Source organism: Bidens hawaiensis, unplaced genomic scaffold (genome assembly GCF_021521415.1).
Source record: "Bidens hawaiensis isolate Kalapana, Puna unplaced genomic scaffold, B.hawaiensis_p1.1 tig00027827_1, whole genome shotgun sequence".
NCBI lineage: Eukaryota > Viridiplantae > Streptophyta > Magnoliopsida > Asterales > Asteraceae > Bidens > Bidens hawaiensis.
This window is the reverse complement of record NW_027494518.1, coordinates 126071-135823: the sequence shown is the minus strand read 5'-3', so window position 1 is coordinate 135823 and position 9753 is coordinate 126071. Positions and strand designations below refer to the sequence as shown.

General features: G+C 32.1%; 2 pseudogenes across 2 annotated transcripts; one reads left to right on the top strand and one right to left on the bottom strand.

Moving 5' to 3' along the window:
* Positions 1-707: 707 nt before the first annotated feature.
* LOC143575991 (peptidyl-prolyl cis-trans isomerase CYP21-4-like) lies at positions 708-2540 on the bottom strand (annotated as a pseudogene). Its single transcript, XR_013142870.1, has 7 exons — positions 2421-2540; positions 2222-2261; positions 2119-2178; positions 1930-2005; positions 1256-1393; positions 1032-1182; positions 708-954 (listed from the first exon to the last, which is right to left on the bottom strand). The product of XR_013142870.1 is annotated as a peptidyl-prolyl cis-trans isomerase CYP21-4-like (transcript).
* Positions 2541-2627: 87 nt separating this feature from the next.
* LOC143575995 (UDP-glucose 4-epimerase GEPI48-like) lies at positions 2628-3903 on the top strand (annotated as a pseudogene). The gene is made up of 6 exons (XR_013142871.1): positions 2628-2735; positions 2949-3028; positions 3120-3255; positions 3355-3456; positions 3533-3761; positions 3835-3903. The product of XR_013142871.1 is annotated as a UDP-glucose 4-epimerase GEPI48-like (transcript).
* Positions 3904-9753: the final 5850 nt, after the last annotated feature.

Genomic DNA, 9753 nt, shown 5'->3' with positions numbered 1-9753 from the left:
ATGAGCCAACGAGCCGAGCTAACGAGTCGAGCCAAGACCAAGCCACGAGCCAAGCTGACCCTAGCTCGAGCTTTTTGGATGGATTCGAATAAGGCTTTTTGAACAGCCCTAGATTCGAATTAGGATTTAGTTTTAAAACTAGTACTTTATTTACAAGTTATGGGTTTTTCATTTGTGTGTTAATTTATCTTTTAGCACGTTGAAAATTTTAATATTGAACTATTTAAAAATAATTTTTTTCTAAGTCATTTATTTAAACATGTTATGGGTGTCGCTGTAAAAATATTTTGTGACTTACGAGTACACACCTAAATTAAATAAAAAATTCACAGGTGGCGACTCGCAAATATACGCTCGCCTTAGGCCATATGTAGTGGGCGACAGATTGGGGCGAGAAACGGGCGACAGGGGCTACAACACCGCCCCGTGGGCGATTTGGGGCGATTTGGGCGGGGGCGGATTGTTCTTGTCGCTGGAGATGTATATGTATGTATATTTATATTATTATTATATATGTTTGTGTGTGGTATATATATATATATATATATATGTATATATATATTAGCCTACAACACCATTACACCCCAAAAACAAATTCTCACCCCTTGCTGACTAGGCGTCACACGACGCAATTCGCCCCCAATTGTAGCCCCTCCACTACGCATAGCCTTAGTGTTATAAAACAAAACAAAACAACAAAAACAGAATCTTGCAGAAAAATGATTTAACAAATATGACAAAAATATTGTATGACCTAAAACTCTAATTAAACCAACTGTTCTTCCACAATTTGTACAATGTGTGCATAACAAACTTATAAACACATACTCAAAACAACTATGTCCATGGATCAAGTCAACCCGAACCTTAAATCTTTTGTTTCAGTGTCACGTCGATTATCCCAATTCGAGATTTAGGCTTGTAATGTTCATCGGTGTCCACCTCCTCGATTTCCTGGATAATACAAATTCCAAATTAAAATCAATAAACTCAACAAAGACCAAAACGATAAATTACAATGTTGGTTTTACCTGAACGACATATTCTCCCTTAATAACGCGTCCAAACACATTAAGCTTTGCATTAAAATCAGAAATTGGTACGGTTGTAATGAAAATATCAAACCCGTCTTTATCTTGTTTGGTATTTGATGTTCCAAGGATAAACGCTTCATGTTTTAAACTATATCGAAAAAAAATATGATGAGTGAATTATGCATTAAAAACGATGATGGTTCGTGTGGATTCAAATAAACCTTTTATCAAGCTGATTGTAGTGCTTCTCTCTAGAAGTCCAATCTTCTATAACCGCGTGTTCTTCAGAGTCGCCTGCTTGGATTACAAAATGTTTCACTACGCGTTGAAATTGCATTTCCTTAAAGTGTCCCTTTTGGCTGCAAAATACATTTCAAAACATTAATAATCCGTGGTTATATTCAAGTTTCCCGTTTTGATAATCAAGTTTTATTATTTTTCCCTATTTGAGCCTTAACTCGAATAGACTCGAGTTCGGCTCGTTTTGACTAACAAAGGCTCGAGCTCAACCTCGGCTCGTCTCATGAGTCATTTTTCAAGCTCAAGTTAGGCTCACGCTTGGTTCGTTTATTGTTTATTAATTAACTTATATCCATTGTTAATCATTTTTATATATTTTGAGAAAAACCTTAAACAAGCCTAAGCTCAGTATGAGCACGTGTGTAGTGCCTTAAACTAGGCTCGAGCTCGGTTTTAATACACAGAAGTCTAAAAGAGTTAAAACTTAAAAATGCGAGCCTAAACTATCTTCCTATACAAGGATCGAGGTTGGGCTTGATAACAATTACAATTTTAATTTTCAAATAAAATATGCAGAAGAAAATTGCATCAAACTAATATAATTTTGAGTTTTTAACAGATGCCATTGAATCATAAGTTAATAACAAATACTCACCAGGCATCAATAAACGCATCCACAATTTCGGGTGAACCAGTTCCACAGTAATCAAACCTTTAGACGTGTTAAAAATCTAGATACACAAATATTAATGTATCAAAACCACAACACCGCAGCTTAAACAAAAGCCAGACTGATATTAATGTATCGTTTTTAACGAAAATATAAAAGACACAAGAAACTTACAGCGTATCTTGGAACATCAGATTTCTTTGATTTCAAAAGATACAAAACTTTACAATATACCTATTGAAACAAATATATTAAATTAATATAATGTTATGTGTACCTAAAACTTTGATGTTGCGTCGTCCGTCTGCATTATTGACCTAAAAGTAACACACAAATCACTCATTAGGTGCGTTTAGCGTGTGCCGTGTACTGCATGCGTATGATCAAACACTGGCTAGTGCAATATTCTTATGCAAACGATATAAATAAATAAACGTATGTTAATGTAACTGATATAGTGTCTGTTATCGACAAACCTTTGAGACCAGTGTCTATATGTAGCAAAGAGAAACATTTCTCGGTGCTTTCTTCTTTTTGCTTTGCTGTAACAGAGCTTGCGGTTTAATCCTCGCCATTAATGATGAAACTTATACACTCTTACATGTGAACACTGCACAAAAAGAATAACAAATAAACTCGGGTCCAAGATCCACATCAAGTTATCATAATACCCAAAACATGACATGATCCAAGTTGGCCTGTCGTCATTTTTATCCGCAACCCGAAACCCGACCCGAGACACTATAAACCTGAACCTGAATCCGAGCTGGTTGAATTCAGTTCGGTTACTGGTTACTTGTTTCTAGGTTTCGGGTCAAGGCCGACCCGAGAAACTATTAACCTGAACCTAGAGGTGCAAACGAGCCGAGCTACTCGAGATCGACTCGTGAAAAAGCTCGATCGAGCCAAACTTAAACAAGCCCGAGCCTAAAAGTAAGCTCATTTAAAAAAGAAAATATTTTTCATTTATTATTATTATTATTTATCTATTTATGAGTTAATAGTTGTGTTTTATTTATTTTGATTCACTGCAGATTGATATTAGGGACAAGTCAGAGTTAAAGAAGCTTTTTGCCTCCACAAAGTAAAAAAACCTTATTTACTGATGGTTTATAAGTTATAATTTATAAACAAGTGGGAGTCTGTATTAATTTGGATTTTTAATTGAAACTTAGGTTTGATGCTGTCATACATTTTGCTGGTTTGAAGGCGGTTGGTGAAAGTGTGCAGAAGCCGTTAATGTATTATGACAACAATGTTGTTGGCACTTTAACTCTGTTGGAAGTTATGGAAGCTCACGGATGCAAAAAGGTATAAAATTTGTTATTTCTTTGCTTCACTTCGTACATATTATGTTAATATATAGTTTGTAAATGTGACATGTTTTTCTTCGTTTTTTAAACGTTGCAGATCGTGTTTTCATCGTCAGCTACTGTTTATGGTTGGCCTAAGGTGTTACCTTGCACAGAAGATTTCCCGTTATCTGCAGCCAGCCCATACGGACGAATCAAGGTACCAAACATTTCAAATTATTATCATTATTCTAGGAATTTGATGTGTTTAACGTATACACGTTTAATTGATTCAGCTGATGGTTGAGGACATTTTTCGTGACATTTATGCTTCGGATTCTGGGTGGAAAATGATAATGTTAAGGTATTTCTTACCCAGTTGGGGCCCACCCGAGTGGGTATATTGGTGAGGATCCTTTGGGGTCTCCGAACAATCTTATGCCTTTCATTCAGCAAGTGGATGTTGGTAGGTTACCTGCACTTAAAGTATTTGGAACTGATTACTCAACCAAAGATGGAACAACGGTATGTTTTTGCTGCCCATATTACATTTTTCGTCGCACTTAATGTGGATTTTAATGTAATATCTTCTATTCAGGTGCGTGATTACTTCCATTCGAATCAAATCACATTTCAGGTCCTTGGATATTGGTTATTTAGATCATGATTTATGTCAACTGAGTGACTGGTATATGCATTGTATGTTCAGAGACACTACAAGGACTAAATATATTATATGCTTTTATGTAAATTGAATATGCATTTAATCAAGTATGCACCTCAATAGCATAAAGATTCCTAATGTAATTAAGTTGATATATGATGAATTCACTCATACTGCTTCTTGACGTGTGAAAAGTTATGTAATACTTCTGCTACTACCACTTGTATTGATTTATGTGCTATTACAAGTGTACATATCAAGTTAATTTAGTAAAAATAATCAAAAAACAAGCCCGTATATTATCATTTTTTCCATTGAGTAGTGAATTTGCCTAAGCCGTGATTTCCCCATTTACTTTGTTTGTTTACATTGTTTGTGTTTTTATGTTTGTCTGTGTTTGTAAGTTCTTAACTAACAGACATGAAAAAAAAGAATTTGTTCAATTGTTTGTACATGTTCGTTGGTTTACGTGATAGGAACCAACACGTGTCCAAATATTCTAACTTAACTTATTTAGGTACATGTTAATATGATTTTTCAAATTTTAAAGATTATATTTATTAATTAATTTTTTTAAACCCGTGTGTAACATGGGATATAAGCTAGTATATATATATACACATATATGTGTGTGTGTAATAAATATTAATTAATATATATTATGCTATACATAAAACTATAATTGGAAAAACTATATAAAAATAATTATAAATATATAGAATTTATTTAATAAATAGTAAATGATATAAGCCCGAGCTGAGCTCGAGCTTAAAAACAACTCACGGGCCGAGCTCGGGCTCAGCCCGGCTCGTTTGCACCCCTACCCGAACCCAAAAGTACTCGTATGATCGTATCCATGGAACCGGAATTCACGCTACCTGAACCTGAGCCCTTCTAATTCCATCGACTTTTACAATTTTCAATTTATCTACAACAACAATTCTACGGGTTTTTGTTCGATCGGGTTTTGTTCAATTCTACATGTTTTCGTTCGATTCTACTTCCCCTCGGCCAAATATTGATTTATCAGTTTTCTAGGTTAAATACTCGAAACCCAATTTAACCCAACCTGATAAAACCCGGGAGAAACAGGGTCAAGTTTGGGTTTTAGAATCTAGATATATAACTAGTAAACGAACCCGCACGGATTTTACGTCTATAATGATTTGTGAAAATAACAAAACCAAAAATACAAAAGAATATTACTTTGGTAATCCTAGATGGCAACCTTAAGTGGAGGAAATATTAAAAGAAGATGGTGAAGAACACTAACTTTATAAATCAGATTAACACATGATAACTCAGATAATAAATAAGATAATCACCTAACATAACATGAAATTTTCACCTAATAAATCAGATTATTACCTAACAGATAACAGACTTTTTGGCAAGAAATTATTAAAATGATGTCAAAACTAAAACATAAGCATTTCATTGAACACCTTGTGGTGAGCACAGTTAAAATAATAAAAATACATTCTAGCTCCAAATAATATACAAAGAAATTCAATTTATGAAGAGTGTCTTTTCATTAGGGTTAAACAATGTCATCCACGTAACTGATACTTGAACGCGTAAAACATGTAGCGACAAGCAAGAAGCAAAGATGAAATGTACAATCATCTCAAATAAACTACTTTTAACCCAAACCTTTTTGACGGACCTGTTCCGACCCGAAAACGTATTAACCTGAAGCCCGTAATATAATTACTCATTTTGACATAAACTCATTTAACTTGACTTTTGAATTATGTTGTTGTGACTGCAATTTCTGGTCTTGCTCATACTTCAATAATAAAGCTACCCATTTTCTCCCACCCTCTTTGACCCTAGAGACCACTAAAAATCCGAGTCATAAACAAATTGTTAAAATCTAGTTTTGTGACATAGAATAAAATAAAAACAAGCAAATCAATGAAGATATAAAATTGAACAAAAATATACAAAACATATAAGGTGCAAGGTGCACCCAGTAGTAGGCGAAGGTGACAACGCGAAACCTCTCTTGACAAGTGATGTTCCACATCGGTAAATTGATCTCCTTATTGAAGATTTCCATGACATTCTTTTGAAATTCCACACCAATTGACCCTAGAAAAAATGTGGTAACCGTATAGTTTGGCCTTGGAGTGAACATGTTTTTTCAATTAGATTTAAAAATTGTATTTAATGTGAATTAAATCACACTATTTTTATATTATCTAGTGACGTGTACATTGATGCAATAATGAGTTGTACATTATAATCAATAACTCGGTATTAAACAATTTTTATGTCAAAACATCGACAAAAATATGCATGTTGCAACAGTGAGTTCGGTTTTTTTAAAATCATAATATATTTAGAGATATAGTAGTAACAAAAAAAATAAACTTGTCATATAAAAAGGGAAAGATGAAGGGCCAAATTTATAATTATTACTTATATTTACAAGTAGTTAACTATAGTTGAGGGGCTATTAGTGTAAGTTTGTCTTTAATCGTGTATTTGATTTTGCCAAAAGACTGCTATGCCCCCCTTAACTACCTTAAGACATGCATAAAGTGTTGTGATTTATGTAATACAATTTGTACCTCTTAAGTTTTAAGAAGTCCTTAACTCCTACTTTATATATAGTAGAGATAGAGATATAATGTCTACCTAATTCAGAAAACCTGAATAACCATATTAAATACCAACATGATGAACACCTAATTATATAATGATAAAAGACTTTGAATAATTTATATGGTTATTATTGTTTAAGGTTCTTAGTAATTATAGATGGTATTACATTTTTTTCTAGTTTAGATGAACCAGAGAACATGGTTATTGGTTAAATTTAAAACTCAAGGAATAAGAGTTGCATGTAATCTAACATCTCGTTAAATGATGGTTAAAAGTTGTAGTGATAAATAGTTGAGGGTCTAGTTTATTGTTAAAAAAAAACAATCAATTCTCACACGCAATATACGACTCAATGACACTTTTCTAAGTTTCCGGGAAATATACAAATTATTCGGATATTCGTTTGTTTTTATACAGTCAAAAGACTTGTGAACAACTATATGCGTTCCAAAAATAAAGAAACATAATTATATGATGTTGAAATGGCATAAAATGTACCTAGCACCAAGTTCTTTTTATATTGTTTTGTCACGTTTTAAAATTTAAACAAGTGGCCATTTTTAATTCACAAATGTGAATCATATACTTTTATCATCAAAGAGTAATGTATAAATCGATATAAAAAGCCGAACATACAATATGATGCGTTGCTATCTTTTTTAATACCAAAATTTGTTAGTTTAAATTCATATTCATAGATCATGTGTTTATAACATTATTATTCAGACTTGTTAGCAAGACCTGACATGTTATATAAGCAGAGTTAGCCTCCAATACCTTTCAACTCTTTTTCAGAAATACAAACAAAATTCTGACATTTTTTTGTATTTTACTACCCTTGAAAAAATATAAGACTACCCCTCCTCAATTGTTGAACAAGATATTTCTTCACCCAATGTGTTTAAAATTTATTTATTATTGTGTTTCTATTTCTATTTCATTTAAATTGAATGATATATGGCAACAAAAAAAACATTACCCTTAAGATTTTAGTCTTGATCCGCTATTATTCATTAGACGTGACTAAGTAGTTTCATAGCCTCAAGCGCCAAGCAACAAAACATATCAAATGCAAATAAAATAAACAAGTGTTGACTTGGTCAGTGTTTTAGAAACCGGTTCAAACCGACCGGTTGAACCGGTTAAACCGGACTTCGCCCAACAAGCCGGTATTTTGAGTCTGGTATCTTTGTCCGGTTTGCTAGAACATCGTACCGGCGGTTTTTGTTTAAAATACCGGTTTTTACCGGCAAACCGGTTTTAGGTCCGATAAATTTTTGATATTTGTAGCCTATATTTTTTCAAAACTACTTTTAACCCAACAATTAACATTCAAACGTGTAAACTTTAGAACTATTTTTTAAAGATTGAATGCTTTTACATTATTTTTTATAATATCGATTAACTTTTGGATTATTTTTTTTATAAAATCATTTAATTTTGGGTTATTTTTGGATTAAAGTTATATTTATAAAAAATTACAAGGTAAATTATTCAACCGGTTGAACCTCCCGGTATAATCCGGTTCAACCGGTTGTACCATTTTATAACTCAATCCGCTACAAGTAAAATATCAGTTTTTAAAACATTGAACTTGGTAATGTAATGTTATAAAAGAACACCCATAAATAAATGTTTTTGCTTCTCATTTTAGTGTGAATCTAGACAATCAAGTTCAACAATTAGGTAACCCATTTATCAATTATTATGGAAAGCAAGAAATAACATTATTTTTAATTAACAACGTGCTTTTCCGAATGTCTAATTAGTGATAAACGACATCAAATTCACGTCATCAATTGGGAGAAGTGATGCCAATTAGCTTGGTAAATTTCCCTTTTTAATGTGTTATGATTTTTCAAATTGTTTTCTTTTTCCTTTATTTTTCTCTTGGTTGTATGTTTGAGGTTTTCACTTCTCAGTTCTTCCTAGTCGCCCCCTCTTTTTCCCTATTTTTCTTTAATAAATTATCTTTTACTAATACATTAGCCTAAACTTTAATTTGTCTTTTATTACGTATATAATTAAGTAATACTGTAAAAGTAGGTCTTTAAGGTCGAGTACTCCCTGAATACTCGCTATAAGGTATGACATCAATGAGAGTTTCTTTAACTCCGTCTAATTACTAAGAATCGATTAAATGTGGTCAACCTCAGCCGAAATCGCATCTAGTCGGTTAACTTGGGCCGATTTTGACATAAAAAATAAAGCATAACTCATATTTCTATAATATTAAAATAAGGATATCACTTTTTTAGTTAATGATTAACAAATTTTAGAATAATTTAGTATTTAAAATTATTTCTCTTATTTATTTTGATATTCATTTGTTTTGTTATAAATATTAGTATAATTATGATATGTGACATATATTATATCTAAAAGTTAACTTTCTTCATATTTACCATTTTCGAGTACTATCTAAGTATTTATCGAGTACTCTGAGTACACCCAACTCCCCAGTCGGTCATCTAGGGTCCGCTTAACGACTTTTGCAACCTTGTAATTAAATTTAATATATCTATATTATTGTAAAAATTCAGCCTTTTTATTTGGATTATCTATGTAATTGATGAGCCACCATTTAATCTATATTTATATTATATATAAAGGAAGAGTGATGGACATAAATGTCATTTCATAATTGCATCACAAGGATAAAAAGGACATTTCATAATTCATGGTTTATGAAATTACTCTTTTATCCTTTTGCTTAGGTATTTCATAATTGAATGATAAGGACAAAAATGACATTTCATAATTAATGAATTATGCTATTATTACTTAGAAATACAAAAATGAAAGAATAAATATGTGTATCTATATCTATATTATCTATCTATATTATCTATATTATATTATTATTAAGGAGAAGTGAATGACAACTATCGTAATTTCACAATTGCATGATGAAGACAAAAAAGACATTCATAATTGGGGAGAAAAAGTAATTTGTCAATGTAACACCCCAACCCGGAACGGGCTGACGTGTCACTATTACAGATATCAAATCAACGCCACAATCCAAAATACAACAAAAATTAATGCAAACTACGTCATATTATTAAACAAAATGAATTAACTTTTAAAAGCTTTAACTTCATTATTATCTTTCATCACTAAATTCCCCGAATCCCGGATTACCTGAAAACAAAATAAGAAAAACAAAACAAGAAAACACGGCTGAGCCAAAAATTGCCCAGTAACGGAAAGAACAATAGTACATGTAAAGACGGACATACA